This window comes from Carcharodon carcharias, chromosome 2 (assembly GCF_017639515.1).
Source record: "Carcharodon carcharias isolate sCarCar2 chromosome 2, sCarCar2.pri, whole genome shotgun sequence".
Taxonomy (NCBI): domain Eukaryota; kingdom Metazoa; phylum Chordata; class Chondrichthyes; order Lamniformes; family Lamnidae; genus Carcharodon; species Carcharodon carcharias.
In genome coordinates, this window is record NC_054468.1 from 13,685,757 (window position 1) to 13,708,519 (window position 22,763).

General features: G+C 42.6%; 1 long non-coding RNA gene across 1 annotated transcript in view; it reads right to left on the bottom strand.

Moving 5' to 3' along the window:
* LOC121291698 overlaps positions 1–22,763 on the bottom strand; it is a 123,501-nt gene that overhangs the window by 13,704 nt on the left and 87,034 nt on the right. Inside the window, exon 2 of the long non-coding RNA XR_005946051.1 lies at positions 15,270–15,321. This is a non-coding gene — a long non-coding RNA (uncharacterized LOC121291698). The remainder of the gene's footprint in view (positions 1–15,269; positions 15,322–22,763) is intronic.

Consider the following 22,763-nt stretch of genomic DNA (forward strand, 5'->3'; position numbering starts at 1 on the left):
TATTAATGACCCTTTGACCTTTTGTTTATGACATCTTTTGCAATCTCTCTTTTGCCTCCACCTATCGCTGGCCTTCTATCCAGCTTCATCTGTTCCACCCCCTCTAAACAGTATATATTTCACCACATTTTTATTTCTCTTTAGCTAAGTCATATGGACTCAAAACATTAACTCTTTCTTTCTCTCCACAGATGCTGTCAGACCTGCTGACTTTATCCAGCATTTTTTGTTTTTGTTTCAGATTTCCAGCATCCACAGTATTTTGCCTTTATCTTGCTGTTCAAAATCTAACCCATTTAACATGGTAGTAGTGCCACACAACACAATGGACGGTATCCTTAATGTGAAGATGGGACTTTGTCCCCACAAAGATTGTGAGATGGTCACTGCTACTGATACTATCATCGACAGATGCATTTGCGGCAGATAGGTTGATGAGGATGAGGTCAAATATGTTTTTCCCTCTTGTTGGTTCCCTCACCACCTGCCGCAGACCCAGTCTAGCAGCTATGTCCTTTAGGACTCAGCCAGCTCAGTCTGTGGTGGTGCTACTGAGTCACTCTTGGTGATGGACATTGAAGACCCCCACCCAGAGTACATTCTGTGCCCTGGCCACTGTCAGTGCTTCCTCCAAGTGGTGTTCAACATGGAGGAGTACTGATCAGCTGATGGGGGTAGGGGGGTGATGGGTGCAGTATGTGATAATCTGCAGGAGGTTTCCTTGCCCATGTTTGACTTGCTGCCATGAGATTTCATTGGGGTCTGGAGTCAATATTGAGGACCACCAGGAAGTTGGGCACTCCCCTCCCGACTGTGTCGCCATGTCTGCTGGGTTTGTCCTGCCGGTGGGACAGGACATAGTCGTGGATGTTGATGATGTTGTCTGGGACATTGTAAAGTATGACTGCCCTTGACGTCAAGGTATACTGTTGACTCATTTCCCTATAAATTTCAATATTTAACAATTTAAATGTGCAATCTTGAATTTTGTAGTCCTGTACTTTTTGAGTAAGTGTTCTGTTCGGACAATATTTGTCTAACAATCCAAGTGGATTACCTGGGAGGTAAGGTATAGTTCTGCGAGCATGACTATGTCATGCTGGTTATGTTCTAATTGGAGTACTGTTGAGGAACAATTTTAACATCTGCAATTTTTCAGGATTATGACCCACAACCAAAAACAGAACCAGCAAATTCTCTATGGTGCTGGTGGGTGGCCTAGAACTTCAATGGACAGAGGCTGCTTACAGGTGGAGGATCCTTCAGGAAGTGGATTTATATTTCATGAAACACACATGAGGCAGGCAACGGGAAATTACTTTGTGTGTTCTTTTTAGAGTCACAATGCTCTTGCTCACTGAAATTGAAAATGGGAGGCTCCTGCGAGCAACTGAAGAGGAAAGTGCAAGACTATGCTGGGTAGAAAAATGAGCAGAGGGGCTGTCCTTGGGCAGGTTACTACTATGATGTTGAGATGCACAGCTAGTATTTTATCAAAACCTAGATGTCACGGGTATTAGGATGTGCCTGGAAGTCAAGGATATTAGGATGTACCTGGAAGATACAAGTAAACTTGATATGTTGAGCACAATGAGCTGATAGGCAAATATTTGAAGACAACGTCAATAAGCACACCCTCGGTAACTGTCCCATGGAAGAGAAAGTGAAATAATGAAGGGAGGGGAAGTACTTGCTATTTCTCTTGCATCTATCTCCAGTAAGTGGTTTAAAAATAAGAGCACAAGGTGCTATTTGCAATATAGCCATGGGTGTACGTTAAACATTGAGTTGCGCAACTGATAATTAAAATTGCAATTAAGAGCAAAAAAAATGTTTAATGCAATAAATTTTGGTCATGATTTAAATAGTATAGACTTGGCATTCTTGAAGTTACCAGAAGTCTATTCCCCAGAAAGGAAATGTAATTTAGACTACTGCAACCTAACCAGCAAGTATAAAACTAAAACCACAAATGAGACATTTGGCATAACAAGCAGCACTGCTGTTCTGTGTGGGGCCAGCCTTGCAGATTTCCTCAGACAAACCATGTTAATAAATTTGATATGGTGTGAGACAAATAAATGAGTAACAACAGCAATCAACTCATCTGTTCCAGTGGCCAAACCCCAGTTGCTCTTGAGCACACCCAAACCCACAAGATGTCTAGAACATTCTACTGCTGAAACTAGGTAAACCTGAGTGCATGTGTCTCTAAGCCCTTCAAAAGCAACAGTCTGGTGCAAGGTGAATGGTGAAGTAGTGCCTTTGTGGACAGATCACACCCATATAATTATTCTCAGTTGAACCAAACTAGCTTATTTTGTGAGGAAGCTTGTAATGTTGGAGCAGGCAGTTGAGAAGAAATTGTGGAAGAGAGAACAGGAGTCTTCAGTAACAATATATCTGAACAGCTTCCCTAGTGCTGTCACTCTTCCGCTCTATGAACTACATTGACTCCCATTCTGACAATGCCTCAATTTTAAAATTCACATCCTTGTTTTCAAATCCCTCCATGGCCTCTGGATTTCTTAGAATGTAAGGCCAAAAATATCGGCTGATACTCACTCCCACTCCAGTACTAAGGGAGTGCTGCACTGTTGGAAGTGCTGCACTGTTGGAAGTGCTGCACTGTTGGAAGTGCTGCACTGTTGGAAGTGCTGCACTGTTGGAAGTGCTGCACTGTTGGAAGTGCTGCACTGTTGGAAGTGCTGCCTTTTGAATGAGACATTAAACCAAAGTCCAGTCCACTCTTTCAGATTGACATGAATTACATCATGGCACTATTTAGAAGAAAAGGGGGTTATCCTTGGTGTCCTGGTAAGTTTTTATTCTTCAATCAACATCACTGAAAAACAAAACAAAAACAGAATTACCTGGAAAAACTCAGCAAGTCTGGCAGCATCGGCGGAGAAGAAAAGAGTTGACGTTTCGAGTCCTCTTGACCCTTCGACAGAACTTGAGGGAGTCCAAGAAAGAGTTGAAATATAAGCTGGTTTAAGGTGTGTGGGAGGGGGAGAGAGAGAGAGATCACTGAAAAATAGATTGGTCATTATCACATGCTGTTTGGGTGCATGCTCTGTTCAAATGGGCTGCCCTGTTTCTTACATAGCAACAGTGGCTAAATTTCAAAGGTACTTAATTGGTAGTTAAGTACTTCAGGATGTCTTAAAAGGTGCTAATAAAATCAAGTCTTTATTTTCATCTCTATGATGTCCTCAAGTCCCACAATCTTCCAATTCTGCAGAGTTCCAACTCTTGCTTCTTCTGCATCTCCAATATTCATCACTATTGCCAGCTATACCTTTAGCTGCCTAGGCTGCAAGTTTGGAAATCCCCTCCATAAACCCTTTCCCAAGTCTGTCTGTCTCTCCCTTTAAGATGGTGCCTATAACCTACCTCTTTGATCAAGCTTTTGGTTGCCCCTTAGTATCTCCTTATGTGGCTTGGTATCAAGTTTTTTTTAAGTCCCTTAGGAAATTTAAAGATGTTATATAAGTGCAAATTGTTGTGTTCAGTAATTTCTTAGTGCTTTTTACTTGTGCCCAATGCAAACATCTGTTTCCATAGGCAAGTGGTCACTCTCTGTGAACTAAAACATGATCATGTACACAGAGGAGGGGGGTGGAGAGCGGTGTTGGCATGAGCAGTGGAAATAATACATCATCCTACCTCTGAGTTAGCCAATAGTAGCTTAGTTGTCAAGTGTACATGGAATGATGTTGTCTCAGAAAATGTGTGAAAGACTTCTACCCCTTATCTGATAAATTACTCGATCAAAGAGACTTGTCTTTATGCTGCAGATAAATTTTTACTAACATTGCTAAAAATAAACTCCCACCATCGCCTGTTCAGATACATATGCTGCTCAGTCTAATGACTGATATTAGAGAGGAATGATTGCTCTTTCAAAAGTTGCACCATTTAAACAGCCATAGGTCAAAGACTGCTGGATTCCTCACCTACATCACAGATGCCAGTCTTCAGCCAATTTGACAGATATCACAAAACAGCTGAAGGTATTGGATAATGCAAAGGCTATGGGCGCTGACAATATTCTGGCAAAGTACTGAAGACCTGTGCTCCAGAACTTGCCACGCCCCTAGCCAAGCGGTTCCAGTACAGCTACAACACTGGCATCTACCCGGCAACGTGGAAAATTGCCCATGTATGTCCTGTACACAAAAAAGACAAATTGAACCCAGCCAATTGTCAGCCCATCAGTCTACTCTCAAGCATCAGTAAAGTGATGGAAGGGATCATCAACAGAGCTAACAAGTGGCACTTGCTTAGAAATAACCTGCTTACTGATGCTCACTTTGGGTTCTGCCAGGGGCCACTCAGCTCCTGACCTCATTACAGGATTGGTTCAAACATGGACAGAAGAGCTGAGCTCCAGAGGTGAGGTGAGAGTGACTGCCCTTGACACCAAGGCAGCATTTTGAGTGTGGCACCAAGGCACCCAAACAAAACTGGAGTCAATGGGGGTGGGGCGTGGAACTGTCCACTGGTTGGAGTTTCCCTTGCACAAAGAAAGATGATTGCAGTTGTTGGAAGTTAATCATTCCAGTTCCAGGACATCACTGCAGGAGTTCCTCAGGGTAGTGCCCTAGGCCCAACCATCTTCAGCTGCTTCATTGATTACTTTCCATCATAAGGTCAGAAGTGGGGATGTTTGCTGATGATTGCACAACGTTCAGCACCATTTGTGAATTATTACTTACTGAAGCAGTCCATATCCATATGCAGCAAGACCTGGACAATATCCAGGCTTGGGCTGACAAGTGGTAAGTAACATTTGTGCCACACAGGTGCCACAGAGTTACCATCTCCAACAAGAGAGAGTTTAACCATCACCCCTTGATGTTCAATGGCATTACCATTGCTGAATTCTCCACAATCTACATCCTGGGAGTTACCATTTACCAGAAACTGAAATGGATGAGCCATATAAATACTATGGCTACAAGAGCAGGTTAGAGGCTAGGAATCCTGCTGCAAGTAATTCACCTGTAACTCTCAAAAGCCTGTCCACTATCTACAAGGCACAAATCAGGAGTATAATGCACTCTACTTGCCCGGATGAGTGCAGCTCCAACAACAGTCTAGAAGCTTGACACCATCCAGGACAAAGCAACCCTATTAATTGACACCCATTTGCAAATATTCACTCCCCCACCACCGATGCATAGTGGCAGCAGTGTGTACTACGTACAAGACGCACTGCAGGAACTCATCAAGCCTCCTTAGACAACACCTTCCAAACCCATCACTACTGCCACCTAGAAAGACAAGAGTAGCAGATAGATGGGAACACCACAACCTGGAAGTTCTCCTCCAAGTCATTCACCATCCTGACTTGGAAATATATCACTGTTCCTTCACTGTCGCTGGATCAAAATACTGGAACTTGCTCCCTAACAGCACAGGGAATACAACAGTTCAAGAAGGCAGCTCACCAGCACCTTCTCAAGGGCAATTAGAGAAAGACAATAAATGCTGGTTGAGCCAGCGATGCCCACATCCGTTGAATGAATAAAAGAAACCCTACACGTGGCATGTACTCCAGTCATACACAAAGGCACACCTCTCAGTGAGCAGTAACGTAACTGGTCATGTTATGAAATTGATATAGCGAGATATTCTAATAATGTAAAGAGGTTCATATGATCTAAAGTAAGCCCCTCTAGTCTGTCATTGTTTGTTTTTAATTGGCAACCTTGTCTTAGTTGTACCTAGTTTCATAATTCATACTTTTCCGATATATAACTTTTAGGGAACTAGAGTTTTTTTTAATAATTGTAGATAAATGAAAATACTTGGTAGAGAAATTGGTAAACACAACTCTGATTAAATACAAATCAAACAAGCCCAGGTTACTTATAGTTAAAAGGTAACGTATATTTAATAGACTAGAGTTGGTAATGGGAAAACTTAAACAATGGATGACCCATTTGTGAACTTTGGGTAGAACCATGATGTCTACAATTATTCTTGTAGTCCCCCAGATCAAAAGTAGCTGAAAGCAGCTCTGTAAATATATTGTTGTCATGGGAGATGTACTGTTGGTTTAGGATGGTTCCTTTTGTTTTAATTTGTGTACGTGCGCTTGCTCGCAGAGACAGTCAGTTAGGTTGGTCATTAAGAATCAGGAGCTGTGAACAAATTGTGGGACTAGGAGCATGGAGGGCCATTAGGAACCAGGGGTGTTTCTGATGTTTAATTCCCTAAGCAAGTAGGTAGTAAAGCCTGTGCTTGAACTGAGTGTACAGTCATGAGGTCTGAAAGGAAAGTTGGGGGGTGGGTCGCTTAGCCCTGTGCTAACAGAAGAATCTCATTGAAACTTGTACCTCAAGGAATAGCTGAAACACTGAGTAGAATTAAAGAATTCCAGAGAGATGTGGCATACCTTTGGGTTGGTCCCAAAAGAAGTGAATAAACTTTCACAATATCGTAAGGTATAATGGAACTGTTGGGTAGGGAGCTGGAGGTAGTAAAAGAGGAACTTGATTTATATCAGTATTTACAAACTATAGAATTGTCAGTGATGTTTGCCTTGTTTTTTAAATATATTATACATAGTAAAGGTTGTTTTGTTTAAAAAATGTAAAATATTGTGGCGTAGTTGTTTAAGTTAATCACTGGGTTTTCAAATTTCTCTTTGAATGTTAATGGTCCCTATCAGGTTGTAAGTGTCTAGAATTGAACAAATGAAACAGATGGCTCACAGTCTTCATACAAGAATGGTTGGCGCTGAATTTGCAATAAGGCACTCATTGACTTTAAGAGACTTTGATTCAACAGAGGGCACTGGTGAGAAGTGACTGAAGCATTCTGGGAGAAGTCACCGCAGCCACCACGATGCAGGAGGGAATCGAGGAGAAGGACTCTTGCACTCAACAGGAGGAAGAACATCCAACAGAGGGCGCTGGTGAGAAGTGATTGGAACATTCTGGGAGAAGTCACTGCAGACACCGTGACTCAGGAGGGAAATGAGGAGGACCCACCGTCAAAGAACGGAATAGCCCCAAACATTACATTGCTGTTGTGTTTCCATCCCTCCCTCCCTCCTCAAACCTAAAAAAAAAAGAGAGAGAGGAAGCAGGAGTGCATCAGACCTGTGAGGGACACTCTTCTGAAAGTGGATTTTAAAGAAGCAGCTGATTGGTGAGTAAATCCTGGGAGCAGACTTGGAGGGAGGAGCACCGGAGCGGTGAGTATAAATCTAGCTTACCACGGGGATTCACGGCCTTGTCTCCAGGAAGCAGACTCGGAGGGAAGAGCACCAGAGTGGTGATCTCGGGGCACAGAGTAACTGAAGCCAAAACTGAAAAAATGACATCACAGGAAAGCTGTGACCTGATTGATAGGAAATCTGCACCAAATTTGAAAAAAAAAACACTGCAAAGCTAATTAATAAATTAATTATCGAAGTCGAGATGGCTGGGCAGGTGATGTGCTGTAGCTGTATGATGTGGGAACTGGCAGATGCCATTGTGAGCCACAGTGACCGCATCTGCAGCAAGTGTTGGTTGCTGGAGGAACTCTAGCTCAGAATTGATGAGCTGGAGTCCGAGCTCCGGATGCTGTGGCACATCCGGAGGGGGAGAGTTACCTGGACACTTTGTTTCAGGAGGCGGTCACACCCGGTAGATTAAGTACCTCAAGTTCGGTCAGGGTCAGGAGGGTGTGACTGCAAGTGAGGCAGGTAGAGGGATCCTGTGTTCAGGAACAGAGGAGCCTCAGCTCTTGACCTTGTCCAACAGGGACTAGGTACTTGCTCCCTGTGTGGATGAGCTACAGGGCTATAGGGAGGATGAGCCAGCTGACCACAGCACCCTGGCACAGGAGACCATTCAAGAGGAGGAAGCAAGAAGACAAGTGGTAGTTGTAGGGGATTTTATGATTAGGGGAATTGATAACATCCTTTGTAAGCAGGACCGAGAGTCCCGCATGGTATGTTGCCTGCCCGGTGCCTGGGTGAGGGACATCTCTGACCGGTTTGAAAGGATATTGGAGAGGGAGGGGGAGGATCCAGTTGTTGTGGTCCACGTCGGGACAAATAACATTAGTAAGACTAGGAAAGAGGACCTGTTTGGGGATTATCAGGAACTAGGAACTAAATTAAAGAACAGGTCCTCAAGGGTTATAATCTCGGGATTACTATCCGAGTCACGTGCAAATTGGGATAGGGACGCGAGAATAAGGGAAGCAAACACGTGGCTAAAGGAGTGGTGCGGGAAAGAGGGGTTCCATTTCATGGGGCACTGGCATCAGTATTGGAACAGGAGGGATCTGTACTGTTGGGACAGTCTCCACCTGAACCAATCTGGGACGAATGTTCTAGCGAAAAGGGTAAATAGGATGGTCAACAGGACTTTAAACTAGAAAGTGGGGGTGGAGGGAAGGGTAAAACTCCAAGAAGTATGACTAATGGGAAACAAAGCAGCAGGTTAGTGTTTGGGGGGGTGGATACAACTTCATGGAAAATTATGAAAAAACTGAAAAGAAAGGAGAGCCCAGGAGAGGGTATTAAAGTCCCCAGAACACAAAATCGGACAGAGTGTTTGGAAAGGGTTACGAATCTAACTTCAAGCATTTCAGATAAAAGGACGACAATGAGAAAGGGGACGGGAAATACAGGACTGAAGGTGTTGTATCTGAATGCACGCAGTATACGAAATAAGGTAAATGAGCTTGTGGTGCAGATTGAAATTGGCAGGTACGATTTGGTGGGCATTACAGAGACATGGCAGCTAGGGGATCAGGACTGGGAGCTAAATATCCAAGGATATACATCCTATCGAAAAGATAGGCAGGTTGGCAGAGGTTGTGGGGTTGCTTTGTTAGTAAGAAATGAAATTAAATGGATAGCAAGAAATGACGTAGTGTCAGATGATGTAGAATCTGTGTGGGTAGAGTTGAGGAACCGCAAAGGTCAAAAAAACCATAATGGGAGTTACGTACAGGCCTCCGAACAGTAGTCAGGATGTGGGGCACCAGATACACCAGGAGATAGAAGAGGCATGTAAGAAAGACAAGGTTACAGTGATCATGGGGGATTTCAATATACAGGTAGACTGGCTTTTTGGAGCAGCTTGTGGTGGAGCCCACTAGGGAACAGGCAATTCTAGATTTAGTGATGTGTAATTAGGCAGATTTGATAAGGGAGCTTTAGGTGAAAGGAACCCTTAGGAGGAAGTGACCATAATATGATAGAATTTACCCTGCAATTTGAGAGGAAAAAGCTGGAATCAGATGTAACGGGTATTACAGTTGAATAAAGGCAAACACAGAAGCATGAGGGAGGATCTGGCCAGAATTGACTGGGAGATGAGCCTAGCAGGAAAGACAGTGGAACAGCAATGGCAGGAGTTTCTGGGAGTAATTTGGGAGACACAGCAAAAATTCATCCCTAGGAAGAAGAAGCATACTAAAGGGAGGACGAGGCAACCACGGCTGACAAGGGAAGTCAGGGACAGCATAAAAGCTAAAGAAAAAGCATACAATGCGGCGAAGAGCAGTGGGAAACCAGGGGATTGGGAAGCCTACAAAGACCAACAGAGGACAACTAAAAAAGAAATAAGGAGGGAGAAGATTAAGTATGAGCGTAAACTAGCCAGTAATATAAAAGAAGATTGCAAGAGTTTTGTTTAGATATATAAAGGGTAAGAGAGAGGCAAAAGTGGACATTGGGCCGCTGGAAAATGATGCTGGAGAAGTATTAGTGGGGAACAAAGAAATGGCGGAGGAACTGAATAGGTACTTTGCGTCAGTCTTCACGGTGGAAGACACGAGTAACGTCCCCAAAGTTCAAGAGATTCGGCGGGGGGGGGGGGGGGGGGGGGGGGGGGGGGGGGGGGGGGGGGGGGCAGAGGTGAGTATTGTGGCCATGACCAAGGAGAAGGTGCTAGGAAAACTGAAGGGTCTGAAGGTGGATAAATCACCTGGACCAGATGGATTACACCCCAGAGTTCTGAAGGAGATAGCTGAAGAGATAGTGGAGGCATTAGTGGTGATCTTTCAGGAATCACTGGAGTCAGGGAGGGTCACTAATGTAACCCCCCTGTTTAAGAAGGGAGTGAGGCAAAAGATGGGAAATTATCAGCCGATTAGCCTGACCTCGGTCATTGGTAAGATTTTATAGTCCATTATTAAGGATGAGATTTCAGAATACTTGGAAGTGCATGGTAAAACAGGGCAAAGTCAGCATGGTTTCATCAAGGGGAGGTCATGCCTGACAAATCTGTTAGAATTCTTTGAGGAGGTAACAAGTAGGTTAGACAAAGGAGAGCCAATGGATAAAAACAAAAAAACTGCGGATGCTGGAAATCCAAAACAAAAACAGAATTACCTGGAAAAACTCAGCAGGTCTGGCAGCATCGGCGGAGAAGAAAAGAGTTGACGTTTCGAGTCCTCATGACCCTTCAACAGAACTAATGGATGTTATCTACTTGGACTTCCAGAAGGCCTTTGACAAAGTGCCGCACAGGAGGCTGCTCAGTAAGATAAGAACCCCTGGTGTCGGAGGCAAGGTACTAGCATGGATAGAAGATTGGCTCTCTGGCAGGGGCAGAGAGTAGGGATAAGGGGGTCCTTCTCAGGATGGTGGCCGGTGACTAGTGGAGTTCCGCAGGGGTCAGTATTGGGACCACAACTTTTCACTTTATACATTAATGATCTAGATAAAGGAACTGAGGGTATCCTGGCTAAGTTTGCAGATGATCCAAAGATAGGTGGAGGGACAGGTAGTATTGAGGAGACAGGGAGGCTGCAGGAGGATTTGGACAGGTTAGGAGAATGGGCAAAGAAGTAGCAGTTGGAATACAACTTGTTGGAAGTGTGAGGTCATGCATTTGGTAGGAAGAATAGAGGCATAAACTATTTTCTAAATGGGGAGAGAATTCAGAAATCTGGAGTGCAAAGGGTTTTGGGAGTCCTAGTCCAGGATTCTCTTAAGGTTAACTTGCAGGTTGAGTCAGTAGTTAGGAAGGCAAATGCAATGTTGGCATTTATTTCGAGAGGACTAGAATATAAAAGCAGGGATGTGCTGCTGAGGCTTTATAAGGCTCTGGTCAGACCACATTTAGTATATTGTGAGCAACTCTGAGTATCTCAGGAAGGATGTGCTGGCCCTGGAGATGGTCCAGAGGAGGTTCACAAGAATGATCCCAGGAATGAAAGGTTAACATATGAGGAATCTTTGAGGACTCTGGGTCTATACTCGATGGAGTTTAGAAGGATGAGGGGGGATCTGATTGAAACTTACAGAATACTGAAAGGCCTGGATACAGTGGACGTGGAGAAGATGTTTCCGTTAGTAGGAGAGACTAGGACCCGAGGGCACAGCCTCAGAGTAAAGGGCAGACCTTTTAGAACAGAGATGAGGAGAAACGTCTTTAGCCAGAAAGTGGTGAATCTATGAAATTCATTGCCACAGAAGGCTGTGGAGGCCAGGTCATTGAGTGTATTTAAGACCGAGATAGATAGGTTCTTGATTGGTAAGGGGATCAAAGGTTACGGGGAGAAGGCAGGAGAATGGGGTTTGGAAACTTATCAGTCATGAATGAATGGCGGAGCAGACTCAATGGGCTGAATGGCCTAATTTCTGCTCCTATGTCATATGGTCTTATGGTTTTATGGACTGTAAGGACACCCTGCTCAGGGTAGGCGATGTCACTAGAAATCTGGAATCAAAAAAAAAATTCACCCTTTGCATATATTGTCTAATTGATTCCAGCTAATAGAGAAATCACATTGTGAAGAATGTTTTCGTTTCAGAATGAGCAATTTAAATTCATTTTCGCACCTTTGCTAAAATTCATTCTCATGGGTGTGGCTGACAACTTATATGAGCCCTTGTTACTCATATATCCAGTTGCCGCAACTGAGTGACTTGCTTGGCCACTTCCGAGAATAATCAAGAGTCAACCACATTGGTGTGAGACTGGAGTCACATACAGAGCAGGTCAGGTAAGCAAGGACAACAAGTTTCCTTGATAGGGCATAAGAGAGTCAATTTGAGACTAATGACAATCCAATCGCTGTATGGCCCCATCTTTTTATTTCCAGATTTGTTTCTATGAGTTCAAATTCGCCAACCGCCAGGGTGCTTTCCATCATTATTAGTTCATGCCTCTGGACTGTGAGTCCGATAACACAAACACAATGCTAACTTCCCTGTCGCTAAACCTTTCATAGCCCTGTCATATCCCAAAATATATCACAGCCAATTAATAACTTTTGAAGCATAGTCGATGTTGTAAGGTAGAAAAATGCTACAGTTGGTTTGCACACAAGATTCCACAAGCAACAAAAGAGTAAGCAATTAATTTGTACACAGCTGATTGAGGGATGAATGTTGGATAGAATGCCAAGTTTAAGTTAACATCTCATTTGAAAGGCAGCACCTCCAACAGTGCAGCTCTCCTCAGCTGTCCACTGAAATGTCAGCCTAAATTTTCTGCTGAAGTCTCAACTGGGGTTTGATCCCATAATGTTCTGACTCATTGGGAGTGTTACCCCTGAGCCAAGGTTGCCACCTTCTTCATCCAAACCATAGACAAAAACTGCAAAATGCATCATCGTATTAATAGTTTTTACACCAACTGATTTTGTTCTATCCTTATGGGAACAAATAACCAGCCAGAAATGATGGGGTGAATGGAAGTGGCTTACCCAGGGCCCTCCAGCAGCTCAATAACTCATCTTAATACAACAAAATAAGCAGACAGGTTCACTTTAAGAACATGAGAAATGGGACAAGTATAGACCACATGGCCTCTTAAGCTAACTCATCAGGTATAAATCGAAGGCTTCTTCGCATTTGCCTTTAAACACAGCAAAATGTGCAAGAACTGAACATGCTCAGAAACATGGGCCACAAAGTGGGACAAAGTTATGCCTGAAAACATTGCTAAGACTTCCCATACTGTGTTGAAATGTTGCAAGCAATCTTCAAAAAATGTATCTTCGCTGAAAAAAGATTTGTCTAAGCTTAGACACCCTTTTTTCCCAGAAATACGCAAGTTCTATACCACCAAACAAAAATGTATCTTTCATAACATCTTGTTATTGCTAACAGAATCTAAGTAGATGTACAAGTACAAAAGCAAGGAAGTTATGCTAAACTTGTATAAATCAGTGATTAGGCCCCAGCTGGAGTATTGTATCCAATTCTAGGCATCACATTTTAAGGAAGTCAGATCCTTGGAGATTTACTTGAATGGTACAAGGGATGAGGGACTTCAATTATCTGGAGTGACTAGAGCAGTTGAGATTATTCTCCTTAGATCAGAAAAGGTTAAGAGGAGGTTTAATACAGATGTTCAACATTATTAAATGCTTTAATGGAATAATTAAGGAGAAACTATTTCCACTGGCAGGAGGGTTCATCACAAGAAGACACAGACTTAAGGTAATTGGAAAAAGAACCACAGGGGAATGAGGGGAATTTAATGATCTGGAATGCACAGTATAAAAGGGGGGTGGAAGTAGATTGAGCAATAACTTTAAAAAGGGAATGGATAAATAGCTGAAGGGGAAAGATTTTGCAGGGATGTGGGTAAAGAGCTTGAGATGTCTTGTGAAGGTTGGAATATTAAAGTAACCATTTTTCTTCTCAGAAGCGTATGTTGCACTGTCACCTGAAGACATTCCTGTCTGAACAGCAGCTTAAGAACACCTGAGATCAGAGATAAGATTAGATGACAAGGAGCAGCCTGGAACCAAATCAAGGGGGACATGTGAAATTTGAGTGCTTTTCCTTCATGTTTCTGTGTAAATATGTAGAGCCTGTTAACCATAATTGGTAATAACACGTTTGTCCTTCTGATAGGTGTTTTTAAGAATTTAACATAGTACCAAAGATTAACGGACTATGAAGGCAGATCTTATCGAAGACAGCTGAGGGAAGGGCGGAACACATCCTGTCTGCACCACATCCTGTTACCCAGAAGCAGTGGAGCTTTGTAAGAAGGGGCAGTCGTTCCATCTGCACTTGTGTACCTTTGACCCAACTCCTACAGTTCACCACAAATCATTCTTGTACAAACAGCCATATGTTTGTTCTATTCTACACATAGGAGATGGTTCTCACGAGATGAAAGCAATGACAGAGATGAGGGTCTTGTCTACGTATTACTGGGACCTGAGCCAGCGTCGTATCAAGTTAAAGTTAGTTTCGCTCTGCCCACAACAATTGACTCAACCGCTTCAATTCTCCCCCAATCTTTGCAATTTCATAAGAAATTGGCCATAGTCATGCAGCAGAATGAAGAAAAAGATAGGACTCTAAATGGAGTCTAACCGCAACATTATATAGCTGTTACAGGCTCTATGTTTGGTTCTGAACATGGTACCTCGGAGGAATGTACTGGCCTTGGAGTTAATGCAGTGCAAGTTCACCAGAATAATAATGGGGCTAAAACTGGGCAATCTTGTGAACAAGTTGCACTGTCTAGGCTGGTATGCCTTTTTATTTTAAGAGATTAAGGAGTGATAATTGAGATGTTCAAGATGATTAAGTAAGTTAATAGGGCAGATGGAAATTACTTGCTCAGGTGGGAGATTCAAGGACAAAGAGACATAATCTTAAAATTGAAGCTCAGTCATTCAAGGATGATCTCAGGAAGCACTTCTTCACACAAAGGGCAGGAGATACCTGCACATTCTCCCTCAAAAACTTGTTGAGGCTGGGGGTCAATTGAAATTGTAAAAATTGTGATTGATGGACTTTAGTTGGGCAAGGTTTTATAGCTTATGAAACCAAGTTGGGTAGATAGGGTTTAGCTACCGATCAGCCGTAATCTAATTGAATGCTGGAACAGACTTGAGGGGCTGAGTGGCCTATTCCTGGCCTTATCTTGCATTTACATAGCATCTATCCCATTCTTAGGACATCCTAGAAAATATTACAGATTAACAACTTTTAAAAGGGACACTACAAGGAAAATGGAGAAGGGAACACACAATGACCAATGGAAAGTAAAAATAATAGTATGTGAACTGCATAGATCGAAAACAAGAGATGGTTAAAGACAGAGGTGATATGCGTAGGAAGCATAATAAAAGGAATCAAAGAGATAAAACAAAGAGTGAGAGAAGAAATAAAAGCAGCTTAGGCACATAGAATGGGAAGCATGAAGCTCTAGCAAAGTGGAGCAAGATCCAGTGGATTAGAATCTGGTGGAAGGATGCAGTCCACCAAGGGAGCACAGTGTGCCAACGGGAACCACCAACACAAGTACCAGCTTACTCCGTGACCTCCCTACCTGATCCGCAGGAACATCAGGCATATCCATTCTGCACGGCCAGGCCCGAGTGCTAGAGAGAAAATGGGAGTGATTTAGAGTTATTAAAGTCAATATTAAGATCGGAGAGCTGCAATGTGCTGAGTAGAAAGAGGAAGTGTCCGTGTGAACCTAGTTGTCTGCGAACACCAACCCACAGCAATAAGCTCTCCCAAATTTGTTACGAAATTGGCAATCTCGGTGTGACTATGAAAATGATTGGGGTAGAAGTGTGCTGTGCTCTGATGAGGTCGAAGCAAGGGGAAGGATCCTTTTTTTCTTTTGCTGGCTTCTGTTGGTTAGAGTTAGTTAGATGGATCTTGGGTCAGAAGGTTGTGGATTCACGTTGCACTCCCAAGGCGAGCACAAAAGCCAGGCCGACACTCCTACTGAGGGATAGCTGCACTGTTGAATGTCCTGACTTTTGAAAGAGTAGATGTCTGCCATCTCAGGTGGATGTACAGGGTCCCATGATGCTATTGCGAAGAAGAGCAGGGGAGTTCTCCTTGGTGTCCTGGATAAAATTTATCCTTTGATCAACATCACTAAACATAGAAACCTAGAAAAATAGAAGCAGGACTAAGTTACTTGGCCCTTTGAGCCTGCTCTGCCATTCGATATGATCATGGCTGATCCTCTACCTCAATGCCATATTCCTGCTCTCTCCCCATACCCCTCAATGCCTTTAGAGTCTAGAAATCTATCTATTTCCTTCTTAAATATATTCAGGGACTTGGCCTCTACAGCCATCCATGGTGGAGAGTTCCACAGGTTCACCACCCTCTGTGTGAAGAAGTTTCTCTTCATCTCAGCTTTAAATGGCCTATCCCATATCCTGAGATTATGACCCCCTGTTCTCGGCCCAACAGCCAGAGGAAACCCATCCCTGCATCCAGTCTGTCCATCCCTGTCAGAATTTTTTAGGTTTCAATGAGATCCCCTCTCATTCTTCTAAACTCCAATGAATATAGGCCTAGTCGGCCCAATCCCTCCTCATTCGACAATCCTGCCATCCCAGTAATCATTCTGGTGAACCTTTGCTGCACTCCCTCTATGGCAAGTATATCCTTTCTTAGGTAAGGAGACCAAAACTGCAAACACTATTCCTGGTGCAGTCTCATTAAGGCCCTATATAGCTTCAGTAAGACGTGCTTGCTTCTGCAATCAAGTCCTCTCGCAATGAAGGTCAGCATACCATTTGCCTTTTTAACTGCAAGGTGCACTTGCATGCTTGCTTTCAGTGATTGATGTACAAAGACACACAGGTCCCTTTGTGCATCAACATTTCCCAATCTATCACCATTTAAATAATACTCTGCCTTTCTGTTTTTCCTACCAAAGTGGATAACTTCACACTTATCCATGTTACACTGCATCTGTCATGTATTTGTCCACTTACTAAACTTGTCTAAATCACATTGAAGCCTCTTAACATCCCCTCACAATTCACACTCCCATCTAGTTTTGTGTCATCAGCAAATTTGGAAATATTACATTTGGCTCCCTCATCCAAACCATTGATATATATTGTGAATAGCTGGGGTCCAAGCACTGATCCCTGTGGCACCCCACTAGTCACTGCCTGCCATTCTAAAAAAATACCAATTTATTCCTACTCTGTTTCCTGTCTGCTAACCAATTTTCAATCCATGCCACTTTAATTTTGCACACCAACCTCTTACGTGGGACTTTAACAAAAATTTTCTGAAAATCCAAAAACACCACATCCATTGGTTCTCCCTTACCTATTCTGCTAGTTACTGCCTCACAAAACTCCAGTAGGCTTGTCAAACATGATTTCCCTTTCATAAATCCATGTTGACTTTGTCTAATCCCGTTGATATTTCCTAAGTTTCCTGTTATCACTTCCATTATAATTGACTCTAGCATTTTCCCTACCACTAATGTTAGGCTAACCGGTCTGTAATTCCCTGTTTTTACCTTGCCTCCTTTTTTAAATAGTGGGGCTACATTTGCCATCCTCCAAACTGCTGGGACGGTTTTAGAATTTGCAGAATTTTGGAAGAAGACAACCAATACATCCACTATTTCCATGGCCACCTCTATTAGTACCCTGGGATGTAGGTTATCAGGCCCTGGGGATTTATCAGCTTTCATCTCCAGTTTTTTTTAGTAATACTAATTCCTTCAAATCCTCCTCCTCACTAGACCTTTGGTTCCCTAGTATTTCTGGGAAGTTATTTGTGTCTTCCTCCATGAAGACAGAACTAAAGTAATTGCTTAATTGCTCTGCAATATCCTTGTTCTCTATTATAAATTCTCCTGTTTTGGACTGTAAGGGACCTACATTTGTCTTCACTAATCTTTTTCTTCTTACTTATAGAAGCTTTTACAGTCCTCTTTTATGTTCCTTGCAAGTTTACTCTCGCACTCTATTTTTCCCCTCTTAATCAATTTCTTGGTCCTCTTTTGCTAAATCAAAGTATGTGTCATTATTTCATTGCTGCTTGTGGAATTTTGCTGCGTACAAATTGGCTGCCAAGTTTCCCAATTTACAACAGTGGCTACACTTGACAAAAAAATACTTTATTGGCTAAGTGCTTTGAGATTACCTGAGGTCATGAAAGGCGCCATAGAAATGCAAGTTATTTTTCTCTTTCCTGTACCTATCCCTAAGAATGCTTGATTGTTTTTTTTAAAAATGATGTTTGTTAAAAGATTTTCAGGAAATATGAAGGCCCAGGCACTCACTGGTATCCTGTCTGTGGCTTGACTGAATGGCTGCATTCTGTGCTGGTTTAATTCCATGACTGAACCTTCTTTCTGAATAGATGGGGTCTGGTGAAGATGTATGTGTTTCTGCTCATCTCTCTTCAAATTCACAATAATTCTTCCTCTGCATAGGGCTTGAGGAGCTAGAATCTGCTTGTGATGGTTTCAGTATAAGATCAATATTTCCGCGAAAGGCACAGCAATTCATCAATAACAACTTTCATTTACATAGTGCCTTTGACATAGTAAAACATCTCAAGGCCCTTCACAGGAAGGTGATTTGAAGAGGGATGGCAAAGAGGTAACATTTGTATCTCTGCTATTCCTGTTCCTAGAAGTCTTTGATGTTGACAGTGGGAGCCTGAAGGAGGTAACTTTCTACCACCACCCTTGATAGCCTTTAGCTTGGTAACTGCAAAGGTTTGCCAACAATATTTAAACATTGATATATCACCATGCAGCATAGCAAGAACAAAGTAAGGATTTTTTCTTTCCCAAGTACTTTTCCATTGCCCTTTTAAGTGAGCTGATGAGGAGGCTGTAAGAATTCCAATTAGATCTGGAACGAGTGGGTGGATTTTAAATGTTTTTAGATGCAATATCTGATTTCTAAATGACTGCTGCTCATGTATCTGCTTATACCCAACATCTTAGTGACTCACATGAGTTGTTTTCATTTGGGATTTCTGACAAGCCCACAGATTGAGAAGAGGACGTATGGTAATTTTACACAGTAGGTTACTCTAAGTTTTGAGTCTGCATTTCATCTGACACACGCCATCCCACAGAAGTCATGCAAAGAATTGTAATGTGTCAAAAATACTTTGAGTAGCTGAGAAAGCTGACAGGTCTCCCAGATCCATGCTGAATTAGCTGATCACAGCCTAGGCAACAGTAGGGATGCTTTAGCTGCTCTACAAGCTGTGAGAGAGGGAGGGTGAGTGATATCAGCCCAAGGGTCCTATTCCTGATTGCAATCCAGTAACTTGTAGGAGCATGTGGGACATGGTAGCTGCTGTATGGGAACGTTATTGGCTTCAAAAGTGATGCCCCCAAATAGACACATAGCCAGCAGGTGCTAAGGCTCCTGTCCCAGGGCTGAAAGTACACGGCCTTGGTGATGCATCAGATTTTTAAAAATTCATTCATGGGATGTGGGCAGCACTGGTAAGGCCAGCACTTATTGCCAAAACCTAATTACCTTTGAGAAGATGGTGTTAAACCACTTTCCTGAATACGACTGAGTGGTTTGCTATGCCACTTCACAGGAGAGTTAAGAGTCAACCACATTACTTCAGGTCAGGAGTCATGTGTATGCCAGACCAGGTAAGGACAGCAGATTTCCTTCCCTACTGGGCATTAATGAACCAGATGTGATTTTTACGACGAATTGGTAGTTTCATATTCGCCATTACTAATATTAGCTATTATTCCAAATTTTTTTCATTTAATTGATTGAATTTAAATTCCCCATTGCTGTAGTGGGATTTGAACTCGTGTCTCAGGATCATTTGTCCAGCCAGAACCATTGTAACCCCTAGGACATGGGGTTAGAGGCTCTGGTCAGGCGAGTAGGATAGTGAGGCTGAAATCAGTCTGGTTCAGCCTCGGCCAGTGACCGGTGAGGGGCATGAAATCAGTGGTAAGGGCACAGAGTTTGTGATGGGCGCTGAACAGCATAGAGGAAATTGTAGCTCATTCAAAAGTCAATACCTAAAATGGAATCTGCCCCATTCCCCTGCACTGTCACCACCCACCATAATGAGTACAAACATTCACAGAATCTTGCATCCTATCATGCCTCTGCTGGCTCTTTGCAAGAGCTATATAATTGGTCCCATCCTTCTGCTCTTTTCCTATAGCCCTGCAGTTCATTTTATTTTGTCATATTTGTCGAATTCCCTTTTGAAAGTTATTAGTGAATCTGCTTCCACTGCCCTTCCAGATCGTAACAATACACTTTGTTTGAAAAAAATTTTCACCTTGTCACTGATTCTTTTATCAATTATCTTAAATCCGTCCCTTTTTCATATTGGCCCAACTGACAGTGGAAATAATTTCTCCTTATTTACTCCACCAAAACACAATATAGTTTAATACACTTCTTTTAAATCTCCCCTTAACGTTCTCTGTTCTCAGGAGAATAAGCCCAGTTTCCTCAGTCTTTCCACAAAATTGAAATCCCTCATCACTGGGCAGCTCTTTAGTATGAATGGAGAAGTCCATTGGTTTGAAGAGTGCTTGATGCTCATAATTTCTTCCTATGTTCCAATTATTGATTTTCTCATCTCAGCCACAGCACTTGGGGATATGTTCAGTGGAATTAAATGTTGCCACATTGGGGGGTTGGTGGGGGGGAGGAAGAGGTAAAACCACTGGCTGACTGTGCACATGTACATCCAGTCACCCAGTTCCAGGATGGCATTGGTGAAGCCCTGAGAGCTGATCACTATAAAACCCATGGTCACAGCTGTTTCAGTTCAGGAAAAAAAGTGATTGGCTCTGGTAAAGGAAATGATTTCCACAATCTGGGGTGAGAACAAAAAATAAATACATAAATAAAGCTTCTCAATTGTGGTTGACTCTTGACTGCTCACTGAAGTAGCATAACAGACCACTCAAGTCTTTCCAGGGCAATTAGAGATTGGGCATAAATGGCAGCCCTTCCAACAATGCCCACATCCCAAAAATTAATTAAAGGTGTCCCTTGAGATCAAGTGGAATGTTAGCCTTTATGATGATTAGAATTTTATTTAAATTTATTATTTCATGGGATCTGGATATCACTGGCAAGGCCAGCATTTGTTGCTCATCCCTAGTGCCCTTGAACTGAGTGGCTTGCTAGGCCATTTCAGAGGGCAGTTAAGTGTCAACAACAAACTGAACAATGGTTTCATGGTCACTATTACTGAAACTAGCTTTTAATGCCAGAATTTATTAATTGAATTCAAGTTCCATGGGATTTGAACCCATGTCCCCAGACCATTAGTCTGGGCCTCTGGATTACTAGCCTGGTGAGGTTAGCATTATGCCACTGTCTCACCACCCCACCCCACCCTCCACTCCCAGCACTAACGGGGAGGATGTTTTGAATCAGCTATACAGTATGAGAAAGAGATAGAAAAATAGGCTAATAGGCTTAGATGAAGAGGGTGGGAAGAGGTTTGAGTGGAGAATAAACACTGGCATAGACTAGTTGTGCCAAATGGCTTGTTTCTGTGCTGAAGAATTCTATGCCTTAATTTCCTAGTGACACATGTACTCGGTTTTACTAGCACCAGGAGGTATCTGATTCTACATACCCACCATTTCCTTGGGGGATTTCTCCAAACAGGTCACTTCATTTGAAGATATTAACTTTAAATCTGTTCCCAGCAGTCCTGCGGTGGCAGGCTAAACAGCACAATTGTACCTACAGTCATTTTCATAGTGGCACAGTTTCAATTTGGATTCCAATGGAGCAGCACCTCGTGAGTCATCTCCTACTATTTGTGCTACTAGATTCAGCTTACTTAACCCATGAGCAAACTCATAGTCGCAATGTCATGGTTACATATATACCATTGCTTAGTGGGTAGTTTGCTCACCACTGGGGATTAGAGATCGTGGGTTCAAGTCCCACTCCAGAGATTTGGGCACATATTCTAGGCTGGCATTTTCAGAGATGTTGGGGTGATGTCTTTGGAATGAGAATTTAAAGCTGATGTTTTGTCTGCCCTTTCGCATCAGTGTAAAAGTTCCCATGGCACTAGTTTGAAGAAAAGCAGGGAGTTCTCCTTGGTATCCTGACCAACATGTGTCCATTAACTAACCACTAAAAAAGATGATCCAAAACACTGAGTTCTTTACTGTGCTCAAATTGGCTGCTGCACTTATTACATTGCTACTGTGATTGCACTTCCAAAGTACTCTAGCTGTAAAATAATTTGGGGCATCCTGAGGTCATCAGAGGTGCTGTATAAATGCAATTTTTTCATTCTTTGCCTTTATGAAAAGCTGGGTCTCAGATTTTGTCACTTTAAAATGAACTTGGATCCAGTGGTATAAACATGGACAACCACATTTTAGCACTGGCCTACCAACATCCAAGTAAAAACAGCTCCAACATGGATGCAGCTTTTAACCATCAATAAGAATCTTCTGTGTTTTGTGCAAAAAGCTTGTTGTAACTTGTAGTTTTGCAGAAAACATGTTTTAAACACAAAACCAGTATTAAATTGTAGTTGTATTTGTGTGAATTACTAAAGTTAGCAGAATAAATGTGCCTGTTGTTTGGTCAAAATCATATCAAAAATTTGCTATTAAATAAATGAACCAGCATGTGCACTTTTTCTGTTACTGGTGTCAACTACGCCAGCAGCATTACAGATTGCTTGATGCTCAGGTGTGAAAAGTTCCATGCTCCCCACCCACCTCGCCCCCTGCAGAAGTGTGAAGGCTTAAATTTATTAAAGGAATTCTATCTTATCATAAAATGATACAATAGAGAAGGAGGCCATTTGGCCCATTTTGTCTGTGCTGACACTTTGAAAGAGCTCTCCAATTAGCCCCACTGTCCTGGTCTTTCCACACAGCCCTGCAAATTTTTCTGTTTCAAGTATAAATCAAATATCCTTTTGAAAGCCACTATTAAATCTGCCTCCACTAATCTTTCAGACAACACCTACTAAGTCATAACATAATAGGAGTACATTTAGCATAAAAACTATTTGGTAAATGTTTGCTCATTTCTTTTCAACAAGT